Here is a 23,025-nt window from a genome sequence, read left to right as displayed (position 1 = left end):
TTACATTGATGTTTCTGCATTTGGCAATTTATTATTATATTATATTATTAGTATGGGATTTTTTTTTTAAATGGGCTTTAGGTGAACTGATGAATACACACGCACGCACGCACGCACATGCACATGCACATGCTCACCCACATACAAAAAAAAAATATATATATATATATGTATATGTATATATATATGTATATATATTAAAAAAAAGAAAAAAAACATTTTATTTATTTATTTTTTATTTTATTTTATTTTTTAAAAAGGAGAGCAATGATGATCTCAAATCGAATGAACAATACTGAGCTCTGAGAGAGAGAGAAAAAAAAGAAATGCAAAGTAAAATAAGTAAACTATAAGTTACAAATACAATATTTGAGCCCAAAAAATCAGTTTGTTGTTGTTATTTAAATTCCCAAGCGAGGATGCGCCACCGCGAATGAGCCCGGCCGCCTGTTTGCCGGCTGAGAGGAGCTTGAGAAAGCTAAAGATAGATTCCAACCACTGGAGGCTTCAAGAGGATATATTTGAGTCCAAGTTAAGACTTTATCACTTTCTGAAGACATCCTGAGAAAACACAGCAGACAATGAGATCGATGGTACTATAGCTTTACATTGAGCAATTCACAAGTAATCTTTTCTCGTAGTTTTCTTCTTACCGGTGCTTGAAAATGAGGAAAACATGAAAAGTGAGTCAGCCATGGAATCTGCAGCAGAATCTATTGAGGGACCTCAGTGTTCATTCAGTGTTGAGGGTTAACGTCGAAGGTCTCCACGGCAACCTGGAACGTCCAATCAGCAGCCAGACTACACACCCTCTGGTAAAACACGATATATACTTTTGTAAAAGACAATTTCGGAAGGTTTGCTTAGCTCTAGACTTGGCCTTTGAAAGATTTTCTATTAAGAGAAATTGATGGCAAGCGCTGGATCCATCATATCAGACTTTTTCAGAAGATGCCAATAAAAAGGGTTTAATGTTGACGCTTTTCGTCACTTTAATGGGGAATATCGACACCCTTGCTTTTATCAGGTGAAAGTTTCAACGCCCACATTATTGTCACACTTTTCCCGGTGAAAGGTTTCCACACCCACATTTTTGTCACTTCCGTCGGGGGCTGTGCGCATTTACTCAAAGTCTGGAGTAATTTCAGGCGTTAACAAGACCACATCATCCGGAGCTGTGGAAAATTTTAATGTCTGTCCAAATTGCAAGTCAGTTATTATATAAGTGTCCAATTCTGAATAATTATGTAATTATTCACTGTTCAAATTGGATCGTTGACACACTAAGCTGGTGCACTTACATCATTCGAATGCAAATTTACATGACGTGCACTCTGTGATGTGCATGGCATAACAATCACAGGCTTGTGTCACTCTCAAAGCTAACGTGGCATAACAACATTTAAATCATTTATTTTAAAATCACTGTTGTGGTTGTACATGGATAAAAAATCATATGTTTGTGTGATCAAACCAGTCCCTCGCCCTTGTTGGGCATAGCAATCACACAAATCTGTCATCAAAACAATCACTATCTAAATTGTGTGGTATAAAAATGTTGCATTGACAAAACAATCTCTTAAAGCAATGTGTTACATACCAATCAAATGTTGGTGTTGTCAAAACAATCATCTCATGGCTGTTTGCGGCATAACAATCCCATTCTCGTGTTCTCAAAACAAAAATCATTCTCAAAGCTACAGGATGTGTGGCATAATAAGCTATATGTGGAATAACAATCACAAACTTGCGTCATCAGAACAATAACTCAAAAAGTTATGTGTGCATAACAATCAGACCAGCAGTGGTCTAGAATGTAATCTGGTTACTTTACAGTGGAAAAGAGATGGTGTATGGTGCATATTAGTCATCCGCCATTTGCAGTGAGAATCTGCATTCTTATTTGTACACATTGTCAATATAAATAATAAAAACAGTGGACGTGTTAGGGAAAAACACTCAAATGTTGCACCTTTTCCTTTGTCTTGCTTCATTGGAGGCTGTAATGAAATGCAGCGAGTCGTCGAAATGATGTAAGCGGCCTACTGGGTATATTTGTAGAGAAGGAGAAGGGATTCGCAGGGTAGATGAAGAAGGACATCGGATAATAAAACATCCCCGATGTCGCCTCCCAGAGCTTCTCCGGGGTATTATTGGCTTTCAAGTGAGCGAAAACAAAATTTAGAAGCCGAGATGACCTCCGTGGCAAAAGAGTCGGTGTTTCTTCTCGGATTCAAAAGGCAAACCTTCGCTGTGTTAGTGTAACACGAGCGAATGGGTCTACTGTGCATTGGGCAGTCTGAGTAGGCGGGCCACTGGCATAATTAACTTTGAGGTTTACAAGTGCATTTAGTGATGACATACAGTTATGGCTGAACGGCAACAAAGTGGCAGGAAAAGGTCATAAAAGCTCATTTGCACAACAAACAGCCCACAAGAATTAAGCACAATTAGAAAAAAAAACAAAACACAAAATGTGTGCATTTATCTGATTCACAAGAATGACTAAATTACTGCTGTATCTAAAACGTATTCTAAATGCCTCAAATAAGAGCAGACGTAACGGGAGAAGGATCAACAATCGATACGGACATCTGATGAGTGAGCGCCACACAAAGTTAGCATGTTAGCAAGCTAGCAACCGATGTTAGCAAACCTAACAATGAGACGTGAACCTTGAAAGAAAAAGAAAGAAAGAAAGAGAAAGAAAGAGAAAGAAAGAGAAAGAAAGAAAGAGAAAGAAAGAAAGAGAAAGAAAGATAGAAAGAAAGAACGAGTAAATCCAGCAGACAGTAAGTGAATTTCGCTACACTTGACTCGACCGTTATGTTGACGTATCCAGTTTGGGCGCTGGAAATTCTGTGCAATCTTTTAAAGAGGGTCATTATAGTAAAGCTTTCATTTATTTATCCTGCTCATATAAAAATAAACACACTTAGATTTTGAAATATTTTGTTTTATTATACATATTAGAATTTATTTTGACCACAGTGGGGCGACACCACTGATCTGTATATAACCGGATAGGCCAAGACATTCGAAGCCGCGAGGCCGCCATATTAACACTCCCAACATTTAGTAGAAACAGCATGATTTAATATGTTTTAAATTTGTTCAACATAAACAAGAGGACTTTAGGCATTTTACAACTTGCCTTAAATACATGTATAAATTATATGTAATGTTTACAGGAGGTAACTTGTATAATTTTTTATTAAAGAATTATAACTGTAATTCAACAAAAGATGTCTCTGCCAAATCTAATATTGGGGTCTAAGGAACTGAGCCATAAAAGGATAAAAGAAAAAGGGGGTCTTCAAAGCAGCACATACCGTCCACTTGCTAAAAAAAATAAAGCCTACTAGCTGTATATGCCTAATCTGTACGTATGCGTATCGTTTAAACAGTAGTGTGCTTGCGAGATGGGAGGAGTAAAATGGCCGCCCTGTGGCTTCAACGGCTTGCATGGACGGGCGTGTATGGGCTATCCAGTGATATATACAGATCAGTGGGCGACACCCTCTATTGACCATCTGACACAGCAACAGTCTTGGAAACAACATATTGATCTATTGTTATAAAATTGTGTTATGAAATCTGTTTTTATTATTTATTTATTTTTTGGCTGCATGCACTAAATACTGTTCATATAGGACCACCGTGAATGTCATTGTGTTGATATGAGCTTGTCACCGGACTGTTCTGATAAAACCGCTGCCATGGTAAACATACATTGTAATCTCTTTAGGGTTCGCCAGGGATGACTGAATGAGATTACACACACCTGCCTCAGGAATGTACGCGCTCTGGCAAAACCGCTTCGTTACATTCTGAGTAGTTCTAAGCCGCCGTGATGAGCACATCATGAGTAGCGATGGCAAAAGACAAACTGGCACGCTTATCTAATTCCGCAGCAGCGCTCCGTTTGAATACCACGGCAAGTTTGACAGTTTACAGATTATTGACTGATGACAGATGGCAAGCCCGGAAAAACACAAAAGAAGAAATGTCGCCTCGTTAAAGCAAAAAAGTTTCCCGGCTGCTAAATGTCAACTTGTCAAGAACGGGCAAGTGGGAGACAGAACATCGGGAAGTTAATTGTCAGACAGAACAAAAGTCTTGGGTTTGGCTTGTGCAGACCACATTTAAAGTTCTCCACTTTGATGTCTGGGGGTGAAAAACAAGCAATTGTGAAGCTGAGAGAAGTCGTTTCACAAATGTGAGTCATCTTTTTGGATGAATTGCCGTCTATGGTCCAATACTTTTAAGTCTGTGTCTTTGCCTACCAGCATGAAAAACTCAGACCAGCAACAGGTGGAAAAACAACAAGGTTGAAATAAGGTGGAAAATCAATCAGAGCCGTTTCACGTTTCAGCCTTTTTTTTTTAAATTCATCCCATTTTTGGGCATCTATCTACTTCCACATAATTCATCCGATTGTCGTCATTCCAAATATTTACGCCATTCTTGCTTCCATTTTTCTTACTCCAAATATTCACGCCTTACCCACAATTCTCGATGATGTACCCTCATTTTCCCCATTCGTTCTTAACGGCAGATTCAACATTTCACATTTACATCATTTCAAAGTGATATTCAAATCATTTAACTCATTCATTTCACTTTAGGGATGATTATTAGTCGATTCCCTACTTGATTCTTCAAACCTTACTTCATACCCTATTTGATTCTTAACACCTTACTACCCCTTTCTGCTTTTTCCACTACAATTTCTACATTTATTCACCGATTCAAACCGTTTACCTGCCGACTACTTGAACATTCCTTGATTGATTCAACCCATTTTCAACTTCATCATGCTTAGCTATTTCCAGCTCATTGTATATCATTCCACGTCACTTATATTATACTTCACATCATTCAATATCATTCCAGATAATTCTTGTTTTTCCATTCAGCCTCACAGCCTTCACACGCAATTTCTTGAGAAATTGCGCAATGTCTAGTTTGAAGTCAAATGCCAATTTTGTATATAGTTTGCGACAATAATGAACAGTGAGGGGGAGAAGCATGTATGTGTCTTTGCCGTGATTAAAATCTAAACCATTTCTTTTCTTTTCTTTGGTCCTTCCTCGGGTCTCCTGGCGGCCTCACGACTCTGGCTGGAAGTGTTCGGTTTAGGTGAACGGTATGGGATTTTTTAATAGGTTTTAGGTGAATTAATGAATACACACTCACGCATGCACAATTAATAAAAAAAACAAACAATTTTTTTAAAATGAAGGGAGAGCAATGATGATGACATGTCAAATCGGTAAAATTACCGAATGAACAATACTGAGCTCTCCAGGGAAAAAAAAGAAAAAAAAATCTAAACCAGTGAGCTGTTAACAGATGGAAAACAGGCAATTGTGAAATTTACAGAAGATGGGGAGGGATTGGGGCCATTGCGGCCGCCGTCATTTATACCGTAAAAAGTCTTCTTTATGGTGTTGCTCAGTTATAAATTCAACTGTGTAATATCTATTAAACCGTAGCAGCACAAATGAACGAAACCGATTATTTCCCCCCACATTTTGCATGTGCTAACAGTTAGCATCTGCCGGTTTAGCCTCCATGTACAAAGTGCAACATTGGCTAGCATTAATTCCTCTTTTGGTAGCCTGGAGCATACTCAATCTTTTTTTTTTTTTTTGCTTCTTCTCGTTGTGGCAGCTGGTCCACAACAGCCGTCCATCATTGTTAAAGTGTGGCGTTTGCCGTTTACTCAAAGTGACAACTTTTCTAGGCTGTCAAAACGGTTGCGCTAACGGCCATTTTGGGGCGCGTGACGTCAATGTTGCCTCGTCTTCTGACGTCCAACCCCAAAAAAAATGGCCTCACTGCTCCAATAATTTTTGGACAAAAATGTACAGTATGTCTTTTCCTATCCAAGCCATCAATCAATATGGCGAAAAACAAACAATTGTAAAGGAATGTTTACTGCTATGTATCTTTTGCCCGCGACAAGGACACTGAAGGATTTTGCTTTCCAGTCTAGTGGAAGCTTGACGAGGCAAAACACGCTCGTCCCCCGGGGGCACGGTTGGCTTCCGTGCCGCCGCCGCCGCTTGTCAAGACCATTGTTTGTAATATTCATAGTATTCCGTTAGGGGAGAGCTGGCTCTGAATGGCCTCCACCGAGACGCCATTAAATAATTCAGTGTCGCCACCGCTGTTGCGCTTGGAATTCAACCTCCGTCGATTGGTAAAAAGACGCTCGCCAGGCAATCACGTTTCTGAGACCGTCAGGTCTTGTGACAGTATTTCTTATACTGTATTAGTTTTGAAATGTGATTGATAGTGACTCCAGATGAACTACTTGCCAACTATTAACTTTCATATTTAGGTAAAGAATCCGAATAAAATGTTGAATCTGTGTAAATTTCACATCCTCCAAAAGTATCACAACTTTGAGGCCAATTCTGTGGTTTGACTCCAAAAAAAGGCCAATGACTGTTTTTCCATTCTCTGTCATCTTCACAATTGTTTATTACGGAAGACGATTAGCCAGTGAAGAGAAGGAAAAAAAAAAAAAAAAGTTGGCTGACTTTAATTTAAAGTGAGAATGCTGACTTTAATCTCAGAATTCTGACTTTAAAAGTGAGAATGATGACTTTAAAGTGAGAATTTTGACTTTAATCTCAGAATTCTCACTTTAAAGTGAGAATTTTTAAATCAGAATTCTCACTTATTCTGATTTAAAAGTCAGAATTCAGAGATTAAAGTCAGAATTTTCATTTATTCTGATTTAAAAGTCAGAATTCAGAGATTAAAGTCAGAATTTTCATTTATTCTGATTTAAAAGTGAGAATTCAGAGATTAAAGTCAGAATTTTCATTTATTCTGATTTAAAAGTGAGAATTCTGAGAATAAAGTGAGAAATCAGAGATTAAAGTCAGAATCCTCACTTACTCTGATTTAAAAGTGAGAATTCAGAGATTAAAGTCAGAATTTTCATTTATTCTGATTTAAAAGTGAGAATTCAGAGATTAAAGTCAGAATTTTCATTTATTCTGATTTAAAAGTGAGAATTCTGAGAATAAAGTCAGAATTCAGAGATTAAAGTCAGAATTCTCACTTATTCTGATTTAAAAGTGAGAATTCTGAGAATAAAGTCAGAATTCAGAGATTAAAGTCAGAATTCTCACTTATTCTGATTTAAAAGTGAGAATTCAGAGATTAAAGTCAGAATTTTCACTTATTCTGATTTAAAAGTGAGAATCCTGCCAAACTTTTTTTTTCTCTTTTCACTAGCCCTAATCCTCCTCCGTAGTTTTTCACCGTATTGCAACCACTCCTACCAAATGTAGTATCATTCATATTTCTCATATTCACCGCTTGAGTATGCATGATATAAAGAGGTCATTTTTTTTACCGTTTTATTCACCATTCCTCCTCCCCCGTCACCTTTCTTTCATTTAAAGCCAGCTTCTCCACTTATTTCGCTGGCCCATTCATCTCTAAAGCTGATAATGCGGGGCCTTGACCTCGACTTTTAATTTGATTTAGCCAATTGTGTCTGTGCTTTTGCTCATATTTTAAACGTGGCTATATCTGCGCTTTGTCATCTGCTGGCCAGAACGAATCAGTCCGATTTTCTGCTTGAAGTGGCCGTTTGAAACCAAAAATGGTTCCCGTGCCTTTTCGAGCATGCCCTCTTATATTATTGTCTGTTTTGCAAATCTCATGCCCACCAAATTTCATGTTGCAAAGTAGAAGCAGCTTTGAGGGCTGAGTTTCAAAAGGATTTGGTTGTACGCTACTGCCAGCTCTGAACCTTTATTAAATGTTAATTTTCATCAGAATGAATTTAAAAAAAAATAGTGATTCTGCTGGCAAAAACAATTCAGCCAGATTTTCTGCATGAAGTGGCCGCTTCAGATCAAAATGGCAGACTTCCTGTTTCTTTTCAAGTTTGGCTTCCTGAGACTTTTTTGTCCGTCCACTCACAATTGCTATGTCGACAAAATTTCATGCTGCTAAATGAAACTGGGTCTGGGGGCTGAATTTTGAAAAGAACTCAGGGGACGGTACTGATCGCCTGCCCTCCGGAGTAAATCTACAAATTTTAGACTTGTTCACTATTTTTCATTTTGCAGAGTGAAACTGGCTCTGACCTTGTGGAACTCAGTTATTAGAGCAAATCATCCAATTTTGTCATCATGCACCCCCCTTACATGCAATGATAAAAACTCTCATTTTTGGAACTTCAGTGTCGCTTATCAAATTTGGTAGAAATTGTGAGTTTTTATTAGGGCTGTGTTTTAAAAAATTGAATAATTGTTATCAAATTGATTTTCCTTTTCCAGACCAATATCGATTCATAAATCAATTATTTAAATATCTCTTATATCCCCATAAATAAGAAAATGTCATTTTAAAAGGATGTTTTTTTGTATCTTACTATTTTCATGAAATTTTGCACTTTAAGGCAATTTAGAATATTTTTAGTTTATATTTACAATTATTGAATTTGAATTTTGGAAATATTTTCACCTCATCCTTGCTGATGTCAATGTTTGTGTAACACTTAAGTGATTACAACACAACTACTTTTAATTACATTTTTAATTAATAAACTAAATAATTTGACGAGTTACTGCCTCCGCAAAATTTACTTTATTATTAAATGTAATATTTGCAATGTTTATCCTGTCCTTGACAGTTAAGAATTGATGTTTCGCGATATCGGATTGAACTGAAGTGAATCCAATCTGAGAACTGAACTCCCGTGAATGGAAATCAAATCGATTGAGGTAATTGAAATCGATAACCAGCCCTAGTTTTTATGTTTAAGGATTCCTTGAAAAAAGCCTAAAATGGCTGCTTTAAACCAAAATGGCAGACTTCCTGTGTCTTCTCCAATGAACGAATTGAATGTACAAGATCAAGATCCGTTTTTATAGGAACAGGTGCATGACAACATAAATAGTTGAAATGCCCAGATTAGCACTCAACGAGTACGAAATACTCGCCATTACGACGCCAAAACATTACCAGTGAGGAGCTTTCCTTCACGTGGCCGTCACCTCTCAAGCCTCCTCCACTTGAGAAACGTCTCCTGCCCGTAATTAAAGATGACTCATTAAAATCAGAGGCAGCATTTCCACGTGCCTACTCGGAGCGAGGAAGAAAGAGCTCTGTAAGGCAAATAAATGCTTTGCATTTGGAGAGTGCTGTTAAAAAGCCACTCCTGAGGAGCAAGCAGGTATTTGGAGCTGTGAAGTGTCTCTGGAGTGGATTCCCCCCCCCAGAGGCTTGCAGTCATAATAACTATACTTTGGCCACCCTTAGCCAATCTCTTCCAAGAAGCATCAGCAGGTAATAATAAGCCTTCTTAGAGGGGACGTCAATTACTCGGGGATTTTGCTACTGGAGGCAGGCTTGTCTCGGCTCCTGAAATAAATTCAGTTTCCCACTTTTTATGAGATCAAATTTATTGAGACGCCTCTGTAATTCTCAAGCAAGACAAAGCACGATACCACTTGGCGAGAAATAGCATTTAAGATTTCCCCTGACAAAGTATATTTCAAAGAATAAGGACTAAAAATCGAATGAGTTGAGCTAGCATTTAGCTGCTAGCAAGTTTGTTTCCTTTCACTGGATCTCTACATAATCCCTCATACCCAAAACATAAAATCCAGTTAGCTCTGATTTTAGAAACATGCTAACAAGCTAAGCTAATGACATCTGGCGAGTGAAAACAAACGTGTAATCATCCGACTATTTAAGTTTTTAGCCATTTACCAAGTTTTTAATGTTTGTCTTCTTGGACAATTCATTAATTTTTGAGAGGGACAAATCCTAAAGAATAAGGAATAAAAATCTAATGAGTTGAGGTAGCATTTAGCTGCTAGCAAGTTTGCTTCCTTTCACTGGATCTCAGCATAATCCCTCATACCCAAAACATAAAATCCAGTTAGCTCTGATTTTAGAAACATGCTAACAAGCTAAGATAATGACATCTGGCGAGTGTAAACAAATAACGTTTAATCATCCGACTATTTAAGCTTTTACCCATTTACCAAGTTTTTATTGTTTCTCTTCTTGGACAATTAATTAATTTTTGAGAGGGACAAATCCCAAAGAATAAGAAATAAAATTGAAGTAGCTAGCCTTTTAGCTGCTAGCAAGCTTTCCCACTTTTTAGCATTATTCCAGCATAGTTCTTGACTCCTTACACCAAGAAACATAAAATACTCAGTAATTTTTTTTTATATACTTTCAAGCCTACTGAGGACCTGTGGCACATCCTTGCAGCTGCAAAAGCATAAATCATGTTTTGCAAAACTATATGAGTAAATATGGGGATAGCTTTTGCACATTTATTCTAACAATAAACAACATTTTTGTATTTGTTGTACATAATTATCCAAAAAGGTGGGCATGGTCATCAACAGGAAGTGACGATCAACAGAACTGCCCAGCTCTGCTGATCCATTTAAAAACTGTTGACTGACTCGAGATAGTGGATTAACCAGAAACACTGCAGACTCCGATTATTTGGCCGAATCAGTTCACTATCACAAGTTAGTCGACTGCAGGCTGACTCAAGTGAACCGGATCGCTTTAGTGAGTGACTCAACGTAACCCCAAGCCAGAAAAGAAACAATTGTGCTCTCACTTATGTCTGAAACACACATTATAAAACAAGCATTCAATGAAAGATGATAGAAACATTAGCAAAAACGCACGTTAGTTTGTTTTGCAGGCCAAGCGTCATTATTTGCTTCACTCAAGTGTCTGACTAATGCTGCACGGCGCAGCACATAATGTTACGACAATGGCACAGCAAATGGCCTACTTCATCATCATCACTCTTGATTAATGCCTTCAAAACACACAGCAAAAATAGAGTACGGTTAACCTTCACAAAACAAGCTAACGTTGGAATAGATTTAGTTTGCGTTGCACACACATTTGAAGACCTCGAGGAGGAAATGTTTTTAGAGCAAAAGTTGGGAATGACTCAGATCGGAGCAGGGTTATAATAATTTTGGATTTTTCAATATTGTTAGATTTTTATTTGTTTTATTTTTTTAGAAAATTACCTGTTTTAGTTGAGTTTTTGTTAGTATTAGTTTTCCCCATATATATATATATATATATATATATATGGAGTATTTGTCGACTGCAAAAAAAAAAGCTAACTAATTATTGTAAGATAGCATACGACAATTCTCAAATGACTGTTTGACCTTCTTTCTTCTATCTAGATGTACAGCAACACCAAAATGAATACATTTCAAATGAACTCCGAAAGCTCATGTATGAAATTAATATTTTATAATATTTAGCATATTGTTTTATTATCGTTAGTTTCATAAGCACAAGATGCAGTTTCAGTTTTCTTCTTGTAAAGGCATTTCTGCTTTTATTTTTATTTCATTAACAAAAGTTATTTTTAAATGTTAGTTTTAGTTATTTCTTTATTTTTCGTCAACTAATAACCTTGACTCAGAGGAGCCACTTAGAAAAATTAGTTTACACTAATGGCAAAAAAAACAACAACATCCGTCTGTGAAAATACCAAAACCCAGTCTAGCCAGCCCCTGCGCAGATTTAGACCACTCCTCGTGCTAGAAAATAGAAACCATACTGTTTATAGACTATTTCCAGATCACTAAACTCTCTGACAGTCGTAAAATTGCTATTATGGTAGAAATAAAAAAAAAAAAGTGAAGCAGTGAAGCTCTGAAAACAAATCACCTGTTCATTGAACTGAGGGACAGCTACAGTTGGAAATGTTGAATTATGGCAAACTTCGCCAGTTCCGCTTATAAAGCATTCACGTTGCCAATACATACAAAGTGATTTGAAAAGACTCTCCAAATAAGTTAGATTTGTTTTTTCACGGATGAATCATGCCGCTTAACTGATTGACACCCGCTCAACATTTCACAATGTGCTCGTGTTCGAGTGGCATGACAACAAAAGCTTTTGGGTCCAAAACAAATCAACATACGGCTGACTCAGTTTGTGTTCAGGCTGAGTACAATTGGCTGACTTCAGTAGCAATTGAGAAACATTTCATTCCGACAAAATACCAAGAATAGAGCATCGCAGCACACTTGGTTGAGATCACTCGGTTTTGGGGGGCGGTTTTTGTCTCTTGCGAAGATGTGCCAATTTTTCACTTGCTAGTAGCATCTTTGATCTAAAAAGTCATAAAGCTACGAGGATAAAGTTGCAATATATAATGAGAATCTTTGAGAAGAAAATATTTCATTTTATAAGAATAAAGTTGTAATTTTAATCACAATAAAAAGGTGCAATTTTAGGATAATTGCTTGTTTTGTTAATTTTTGAAGACTTTTTTTTTATATTTAGCCAAGAAAAAAGTTGTAATTTTATGAAGTTGCAATATTTGGATTTTTTTCTTTCTTTTTTCTACACTTTTGTTTTTTATTTGATAATCTTAGGATTAAGTCATAATATTAAAAACAATTATGTTAGTAGAAAAATTATAATTTTTCTAAGAATAAATTCACTTTGACTTTTCCATGATTAAAGTGAAATCTTCATATTCCATAAATCTAGTCATACTACTGTGAGATTTTTTTTAAAATAAAGTCATAAAATTTCAATTTCTTGCAGAACAGGTTTCTTAATTTTTCGCGAATATTAGGGGATATTACTAACAGTCCTAGAATAATTATTTCAACCTTTTTTTTGTAGGAAAGTCACAGTTTTCCACAAACAAAGTTGAAGAATTAAAATATATTTTTTAGTCGAAAATGTCGTAATTAGCTGACTATAAAATCATATTATGACAACTCTTAAACATTTAAAAAAATATTTTTAGGGGCGGGGGGTGTATTTTTTAGAGAATACAGTCATGGTAACAGGAGAATTTTCTTTTATGAATGAATTTTTGAAGTCATTTGAATACAATCGAGTCCTATTTTAGACCTCAGTCTGTGCCCATTGTACGTCATGTTCTGGAGAAGCACATCACTTCCAATGAGCTTTACAGTCGCCACATAACCAAATTTATTTTTCTTACTTCTACTTTCGGGACCTGTTTGCCCTTATGAAATGAAAAGTGCGTTTAATCACGTAGTAAATGAAAAGGCAGGAGCGGAACATGCTGATATTAATGAAGAGCGTCCTTCCTGCTCGTTGGCCACAACAAAGCACAAACCTCCCAAGGGTCAGTCAAGAAAAGCCATTAAGTCATATTAACAGGATATAAGCGAGCGAGTCCTCGTTTTTTTTTGTGCGTGTGCGGGAACAGGATATAACAAAAAAAAAAAAAAGAATAGTACGCTAATCCACAATGGGTAAATTTGATGCTCAACAGATTTTCCATTTCAAAGGCTATAAAAATATATTAGAGATTAAAGACAACAAGAATGGCTCGCTCGTCTTCCTGAAGCAGACGAATGAGACGCGGATGCTGCATGCAAGTACATGACAGGGTAATTACTCACAAAACCTCTCGCGCATTTGTGGACAGCATCATCGTCATCATCATCATCAGCAGCATCAGCAATTACTTGCATGGTCATTCAATTTACATAAACCAAAGCAGAGTATAAAAATAAAAAAAAAGCTTTATTCTTGAAAAAAATGAAGCACTTTTTTGCTCTACACGCGGACAAAATGGTTGGGGCCCCTCTAGTAATGGAAAAACAATTAAGGATGTTCGATACCACTTTTTTGTGCATACATGTCAACCCATAAGGTTTGTCCGTATTTCTTACGGATTTTTAAGTGTTGCAAAAGCATACGGGCGTATTTGGAAATGAATACGGATTTAACTGTTTTCATGAAAATAATAATATTAGTATATATTGCTTACCCTTTTTAAATTTATTTAGTATTTACTGTCGGCTACGTGCTACACGTGTGCATAAACTCGATTTAAACAACAACCGGTCACAAAATCTCGTCTATCGCGCGAGACTTCTAACAGTTTCCTGACATGCGCAGTTAAGAAATTTGTGTTAGCGCGAAAATTGCGAGTCGTTCGCAGCGGTTGAGAAAATGGGGGACAGGCCGGCCAAAAAAACAAGATACACCGGACGTTTTCGTTCGGAATGGACGGATCTATTTAAGGTAATTGGTCCGTCAAAACTTGGAGAAGAGTATGCATCATGTTCGCTTTGTTCACGGGACATTAAGGTTGCGGCATCTGACATTTACGATGTCAAAGAACATTTGAAATCAAAGTTGCACGAGAGAAATGTGAAGCAACAAAAAAGTCAACCGTCCCTGTGATATTTAGAAATCTGTTTTTTCTTTGTGCAATAAAATGTCATTTGGAACAAGATACTGTCAATGTCTTCATATAAGAAAGAAAGTAAGGTAAGATTAATGTTATTGCATGAAACGGCTTTAGTATTGATAAAACTGACGTAAGGATTTTTATGGGAAAATAAGGATTTTATGGGTTTGTAATACAGGTGGGACCAAATTAGGGTTGACATGTATGTTTGTGTGATACCAATACGAGTACTCAACTGTTGATTTAGTCACCAAAACTGATACTTTTAATTAGGGGGTGTCAAAATCAGTTCGTTCATTTTGAGTTAACTGAAAGTTCCTTTAACGGTACAAATTTTTAAAAAACTATTCAATGACCGTCTCTTACAGGGAAAGCCTGTACTGGGGGAATTCCAGTCGCAACGCAGCAGACGCGTCCATGTCAAAATTTAGCAGTGATCGATTTAATAATAATGCATATATTTGTGGAGACTGGGGGTCAAGTTGTATTTTACCATTTGAAAAATGTGCAGAATTTTGAATAAAGATTAGATGACTCTTAATATGAAAAGAAACATGCACTGAGCGGTCACCAACGTCTTACAAATGCAATTATGCCATCTAGTGGCAGAAAAATGATCTCAACGCAAATCAATATCATACCTACGTATATTTTTTAAATTACAGTAACTTCAAAAAAAAAAATGTAACTCAACTTTATGAATTATTATGAAATTACTGTATCAATGACTAAAAGATGCAGCAATATTTCTATTAGTTTAACATTTTGTTCCCACTCTTTTTTCATTGTACATTTAGAATAGGTATAGAATTTGCGATGAATCGCAAGTTAACTATTGAGATTAATTGCAATAAAAAAAAATTGTATACATAAAATATCCCCAAAAAACAATGACAGATAATTTTAAAGAAAGACCTCTATATGCCAATATAGCGTTTTCTTTAAATTTGCTTGAAATTAATGGCAAGTTCTAGTTCCTGTTCATAAAACAGCCACAAGGGGGCAGCTAATACTAGTATCAGCAACCTGTCACGAGTACCGATATCTACCTGGCAGTAGCTCGATACCTGGTATCGGTACTCGCCCATCCCTATTTCCCAATACAGCATTTTTCTTTAAAAATGCATGAAATTAATATAAATTGTGAATTTGTAGTTCATGATCGTAAAAAGGTCACAGGAGGGCGGCAGATACCGGTTTGGGCTACTGTTGTGAATACCGACACCTGGCATCATACTCACCTATCCTTAATAACAATAATAATAAAAGCAAATAATGGTAGTAGTAATAATAAATAGAAAATATAACGAAAATTAACCAATGAAAATCAGACATTGCTTTTGAAATGTACAGTCGGTGACAATTGATCACTCTGATTGGCTGTTGGCCTGCAAATCAGTGCCTACTGTAGACTATGAAATAGTAGCCAAAATTAACGTAACTGTAAAAAATTGTGGAAATGTGTGCGTTTGATTTCATGGTGAACAATGACTTCCCAGTTTTTGAGGGGGTTTTGAGCATGCGCACTTGTCTCTTCTTTTCTCTTCTGGCCACCCCAGTGAAAAAAAATCTATCTACGCCCCTGTTGATGCGGCTCACCCCGCAGTGGAGGGAATCTTTACATTCACAACACACGCACGCACATCTTTGACTACTTGCTTAACACCCGCTGGCGGTTGTTGCCAAATGGTTTTGTCTGCTCGTCCTTGAGCGGCGGCGTTATCCATCACGGCTGACGTCGCCACTTCATCTAACCAAACACGCACACACACACCGAACCCTTGTCACCCATCATGCGCGTTTATATAACTTCTCATGCTCAGCATGCGCCAATACGGGTGAACATGTCTCTCGTCAGACCGCGCTGACCGTATCGTGAAGCTCTCTTTGTGGCCGCTCGGCCGTGCCTCTTTCCTCATTACAGACACTCCATTGTTGGGAGGTGCGTGCGTGATTACACATGAAAAAAAGGGGGGGGATGGGGGGGGGTCGTTCAGCGAGCTGGGTGTTGGGTCAGTGGTTTCAGAACTCAAACCAGTAAACACTCTTGTAAGTAAGATTTTGACGTGCTGCATCTCAAGGGCAATCGAGTTAATTGCTCTTTCAAACAACTCAAAGATCATCTTAAAACCCTAATCTAATTAAAAACCTTCTTTGAAACCCTCAACTAGGTCATCTGAAACCCTACTTTGAAATCCTCCCCCAAGGATGAAACCCTAAATTTACTCTAGTGTCAACCCCTAATCCAAACTCAGAACCCTAATCTTAACTCAGGCTTGAAACCCTAACTTCAAATTCTAACCATTGTTTGGAACCCAGCCCAGGTTTGAAACGCTTACTTGGAATCCTAACCCCACTGCAGTTTAAAACCCTAACCCAGACTCAGAACCCTACTTTGAAACCTTAATCCTTTTTTGAAACTCTCACACAAGGCTTGAAACACTCATTTGAAACCTTAACTTCAAACATGAACCCCATCTTCAAACCAACTTTTAAACCCCAACTCCAGGTTGAAACCCTGATTTAAAACCCAAACCCAGACTCAGAACCCAATTTTGAAACCCTAATAGTGGTTGAAAACCTTCACTCAGACTTGAAACCCTACGTTGAAATTCTAACTATTGTTCGAAACCTTCGCGAAGGTTTGAAACCCTCACTTGAAATCCTATCCCCACTGCAGTTTAAAACCCTAACCCAGACTCGGAACCCTACTTTGAAACCCTCACACAAGGCTTGAAACACTCATTTGAAACCTTAACTTCAAACATGAAACCCATCTTCAACCTAACTTTTAAAGGTTGACACCCTGATTTAAAACCCAGAATCAGAACTCCATTTTGAAACCTTAATAGGGTTTGAAAACACTCAGACTTAGAAAACCCAAATCAGACTCAGAACCCTGTTTTGAAACACTAACCTTTAGAACCTTCACCCAGACGTAAAATCCTTATTTGAAACCCTAACTAGCCATCTTAAAACTGACTTTGAAACCCCAAACCAGGCTTGGAACCCTAATTTGAAGCCCCAAACAAATCTTCACCCGCGCTTGAAACTTTGAAACCTTAACTCTGTCTTGAGACCTTAATTTAAAACCCTCGCTTAAAACCAGGAAGCTATTTAACCACTACACGCACACACACACACACGTACTTCCTTGACTAAGAGCTTGTTCATCATATTGAACGAATATAAACATCTTCCTTTGTGTACTTAGGGACGACTTTGACAAAATGCTGGAATTGTAAGTGATGCAAGTGTGTGTTTGCGTGCGCGTGCGCGCGAGCGTTATCAGCACAGAACACGTGGCTCAGAATATTTTCCGACGCTTCGGGACATTTGTCGCAAACTGCCATTTTGTCTTTTTCCAGATGCATAACATCCCGTCTTGCTGTCACAAGAATATATTGTTGTTATTTTAGACAAATGCCATCATTATCCACATAACGAGAATTAATGATAGGAATTTGCAATTATATCAATATAAGAGGTTAGTATGTGCATTAGTGTTTGAGAATTAAAATTGTTCTTGGCAACGATATGTTATAAATTGCTTTTCTCTGTAGCACTTTGATATTTTCTTTTAAATGACACGTGGTATACAAATTATTATTGGTATTAGTATTAGCATCGTATTTTTAGCCGTACTTTTATTCATGTTTCATGTTGTCATTAGTAGCACTACTATTAGCATTAGCATTAGTCTTGTTAGCATTATCTAATGGAGCAACAGTTTTTGATATTAGGATATGAGTGGTAAAGATTGCAGCACATTATTATCATTAGCATTAGCATTACTGGATTTAAACGTATTAGCGTTGCCTAATGGAGTGACTTTAGTCGGTAGTGGTAGAATTTGAAAGACAAATGGGAGCATTACTGTTAGCGTTAGCATGAGCATTATTAGCATTAATATCACAGATTATTGTTTGAACCTGCGTGCTGTAGGCTAAGCTAAATAAAACAATTAAACTATTGTTAGCATTTGTAATACTATTAACATTTGTGATGTAATGTTTGCGTTAGCATTAGTGTTTTGAACTGTTAGCATTAGCACAATTGGCGTCATTAGCATGAGTACATTATTTTATATAATATAATGTTAGTTTTACAGTCAGCGGTGGTATAATTAGTAGTACAAAGAATAGCATTTTGTTGTTTTTTTTTGCAAAATGAGCACTACTATGGTCATTTTGGTAGTATTAGTGAAGGATTTACTTTTATATTAACTCATTCACTGCCATTGACGGCTTTAGACTTCAAAAATTCATTTGAACTATTGCTGTTAGTTTAACATTTTTTCCACTTTTAACAAGAGTATGAAAACCTAGAATAAAGTTGTTATTGTACATTTAGAACAGATATAAAATTTGTGATTAATCGTGAGTTAACTATTGAAGTAATGTGATTAAAAACAATTTAAAAAATGTAATCGCCTGACGACCTAATTTCTAATTAAAAAAAAAAATAATTTTAAATAATCTTTTTTCAAAAAAGAAAAGATTATTAAAATTAGGGCGTCAGGCGATATATATATATATATATATATATATATATATATATTTTTTTTTTATTATTATTTTTTTTTTTCCAGGAGAGCTCAGTATTGTTCATTCGATTTGACATCATCATTGCTCTCCTTTTTTTTTAAAAAAAATAAAATAAATAAATAAATAAAATTTTTTGTCTTTTTTTTTCTTTCTCTTTTTTTTTTTTAAAATAATATATATATATTTTTTATTGTAATTAATCGCATGACTTCAATAGTTAACTCATGATTAATCACACATGTTATATCTGGTCTAAATGTACAATATTTGTTTTCTTACTCTTGTTAACAAAAGTGGGAAAAAATGTTAAACTAATAGAAATAGTTCAAATGAATTTTTGACGTCTATAGCCGTCAATGGCAGTGAATGAGTTAAAATCCACATTGCTACTGTGGGTGTAAGTTGTAATAAAAATAATTTAGGTATTAGTGTCCACTTTCAAACTTTCCCCAAAAACGAGTTGCTGATTTATTCGCTTATGGAACAAGATGTTTTGATACTAATAAATGTGAAAAACGTGAACGTGGGTTACAATTAACACCGATTTTCTGTCACCGTGGTCAATTACAGCTCTGCATAGTGAGAGAGGAAAAACCTGTGCGAGCAAAGACAAAGCGTCATGAAATGAAATAAGGGAACGTTCTTTTCTGACGCGAGCCTAAACACGACGCGATGGAGTCCGAGCACGGAATGAAAATGCATATTTGCTGGTGTTCTCGCACTCAATTAGACAAACTGTATTTATTTACTCCTGATTGTGATTTATTATGAGGCAGACAATGAGCATAATTAAAGCAGACTGACAAAACAGCAAGAGGTTACAACACGACGCACTCACACAAACATTGCAATCATTACCTGTGGCACCCGTGTTGCTCCTATTAAAGTAGTCGTCGCCACGGCAACAAGACAAAGCCCCCCCCCCCCTCCTCAATTGGATGTAACGACCCCACTTGATGCAAATTATATTGCTATGTTTTCTCCTTTGGCCCTAAAATAAGAAAGCGGTTCATAATGGATATCGTTCAGCATAAATAAGTGTATATAGTATGATAGCCCGCGGTGACCGTTTACATTATAAAGCCTGATCTCTGATTAAAAGCTCTAAATCTGCTCAAAATCACCCGGCCATGACAGGACAGGACAGGAGCTCATCCGTCCCGCTAAGCGGAGCCTCTCGCGCTCGCGGGCTCACAAAAGAATCAAGCGGCTAGCGTCCGAAAGCTATTTATTAGCACAAATCCCACAAGTCAAGGTAGTTCTTTAAAAAGAAATGTAAAAAAATTGTAGCAATGAAAAGGTTATATGTTCTTGTTCACTGGGAGTGCAGACTTTATAGACACAACAAGCAGAAGAAATATGAAAAAAAAATTGACAACTAAGTGCTTCTTGTTTACTTTTACGCTAACAGTTAAGATTTGCTGATATGGATTTTACTGCTAGTTAGCTTTCATTTGTACGACGGCGTATTAGGGCCACGTATAATTTTTTATTTTTTTTTTATAGGGCACGGGCAATATTCTGAGAAAAAAACATGCAAATTTGCGAGTTCATAAAGTGTCAGATTTGCAAGAAAAAAAGAAAGAAAAAAAACTCGTAAATTTGCCACTTTATAAAATGGCAAATTTGCGTGTTTACAAAGTGTCAGATTTGCGAGAAAAAACTTATGAGAAATAAACTTAGCGTACTACTCGGATGTTTTGTGCCGATACTTTTCGGTCAAGTTTTCAAATAAGGAGACATAATGGGTTTAAGCATTCGCACTTTGAAGCATTTGGTGCGAAAGTGCACACCCTGAGGATCAAGCATTTAAGTTAATTTGTTAAAATAAATATTTACTTGAACATTTCTGTTTCCACAATTATTATTTACACATTCATACATTTTGCTTTTTTTTTTGTACAAGTATCTGAGTTGATGTGTCGTATCTGCTGCTCGCCGTCATTCACTTGGTTGACCGAAAAGTATGCTAGCTTCTGATTGGTTAGTGTTTAGTCAGCTGATAGGGGATCAGGAAGTGTTGTCGCTAGCATACCTAAAGCATGCTAGCTTCTGATTGGTTAGTGTGTAGTCAGCTGGTAGGGGATCAGGAAGTGTTGTCGCTCTAGCTGCCGTTTATGACGAGTAAAGTTTAAATTAGGAATGAATCCGTCTCCATCCTTCCTTTTCATTTTATAAACAGTGTCGCATTAACCACTAAAGAATCCTCACATTAGACTATAGCAAATTTGCCACTTTATAGTGACAAAATGGCGACTTTATAAAGTGGCAAATTTGTGAGTTTTTTTCTCAGAATATTGGCCCCGCCCTCTAATTATTTATTTTTTTTATACATGCCCCTAATACACCGTCACATTTGCAATTGTATTTTTTACCATTTCACTGCAACTCCATCGACACTATAAGCTACTATTAGTATTCACCTCATCAAGTACAGTTGCACTTTTGGATACTAATTCAAGTGAGCTAAGCCTCCTTAGAAGGACACACGACAAGGACATCGATTCCCACCTCCAAAATCGATCAACTTTGCTGTTCTGTTTGTGGGATTTTGTTGATGAGACGACGCGCAAAACAATGTCAGCGAGGACCGGCGCCGCTTGTTGTCGCGAGTGCCGACACGCTTCTGGCACATTTAATAAGGCGTCTCTTCACCCCGTTCGGGACTCGCCCGGCCCGTAATGAGACGCGGCCGGACATTATGTTGATTAAAATCGATCTGGATTGGATTACACTACCAACTGCGTTCCCTCACTCGCCGCGTGTGGGTCATGACATTGAAAACAACCTACAACATATATATCGATATATTACAACATCACAAGTGCAGCAAATTAATCTACGATATCATTTTTAATGGGATTTTCTGTGTTGCAGGCAAATGCAAAATATGGATCGGATCTAGATTGAAGTCTGATCTAAACACACAGAACCAGTTTGTTTTGTTTTGTTCACCATAGTGTGTATTAATACAGTACATACAACCTTGGAAACGGGGACAGAAATTGCAGCCAAATGCAATCTGGATCTGATCTGGATTAATCTTTGTTTTAAAGTTTCTGATCCTAAATTTACTTATTTGGTATATTAATATACAAATTTGGTTTGACACACATATTTTGCTCATTTTATTCAGCATCCTGACATTATATGAAGATGTGTGAACAAAGAAAACCTCTTAGAGAAAATGGAGATTCAAATTGCAGCCAAATTCAATCTGGACAAGAACGGGATTAAATTTGGTTTGACAGTTTCTCACTACAAACAAACACACATGTAGACCAAATTGGTTTGTTTTGCTCACCAATGTCTGCATAAAAACAAAACCTATTTTGAATGGGAAGTGTAAATTGTAGACAAACGAATCCGATCCAGGTTAAACTTGGTTTGACAATTTCTGATGTGAAATAGATTTAAAGCAAATTTGACACATATTTTTTTTCCAGATGTAAACAGTATCCATGGGAATATAGACAGCATCTTTGGAGTGGGAAATTTAAAGTACGGCCGAATTCATTCTGGATTTGATGTGGATTAAACCTGATTTGCAGATTCTGACCCTAAACATACACATACAGACAGTTTCCTTCTTTTTTTTTTGCTTATCAACATGTGGATCAATACATACATCCTTGGAATGTAAAGTTGAATTAGCAGATAAATGAAATCTGAATCCAATCTGGATTAAACATGATCGGACCGCCTCTGTTCCAAAGCACACATACAGTATGGCTGTTTCGATTTGGCTTGCTCATAAATATGTGGATAAGAACAAAATATTCTTGGAACGTGAGGTTGAAATTGCAGATCAATTAAATTGGGATCCAATCTGGATTAGAAATGGGTGAACTGCTTGTGCTCCTATCCGCATTCTGTGTATCACTGATTTGGTTTGTTTTGCTCATCAATGTGCCGATATATACAATTTTTTTAATGTGAGAATCAAATTGGAGCCAAATGCAATCTGGATCAGATCCAGAATACTGTGAACTTGGATTGTCAGTTTCTGATCTAAAAAGACACTTAAAGCAATTTTGGTTTACAATATGTCGACATTATGATGACAGTGAGAAACTCTTTGGAATTGGAGTTTCTAAATTTAATATGGACCAGATCTGGATTGATTTTAGTTTTACAGATGACGATTCTAAACACACACATACAAGATAGCGGATTTGGTTTGTATTTGCTCATTAATGTGTGGATAAAAAAAAACACATCTTTGCTATGGGAAATTTAAACTGC

The 23,025-nt window shown here is 36.7% G+C and overlaps 1 long non-coding RNA gene across 1 annotated transcript in view; it reads right to left on the bottom strand.

Annotated features, from left to right (window-relative positions):
- Positions 1–379: 379 nt before the first annotated feature.
- Positions 380–23,025, bottom strand: part of LOC144061621 (uncharacterized) — a 35,655-nt gene continuing 13,009 nt past the window's right edge. The window contains exons 2-3 of the long non-coding RNA XR_013296223.1: positions 654–812; positions 380–561 (exon numbers count right to left, since the gene is read on the bottom strand). This is a non-coding gene — a long non-coding RNA (uncharacterized LOC144061621). The remainder of the gene's footprint in view (positions 562–653; positions 813–23,025) is intronic.

This window comes from Vanacampus margaritifer, chromosome 12 (assembly GCF_051991255.1).
Source record: "Vanacampus margaritifer isolate UIUO_Vmar chromosome 12, RoL_Vmar_1.0, whole genome shotgun sequence".
Classification (NCBI taxonomy): domain Eukaryota; kingdom Metazoa; phylum Chordata; class Actinopteri; order Syngnathiformes; family Syngnathidae; genus Vanacampus; species Vanacampus margaritifer.
This window is presented reverse-complemented; position numbering and strand designations above follow the sequence as displayed.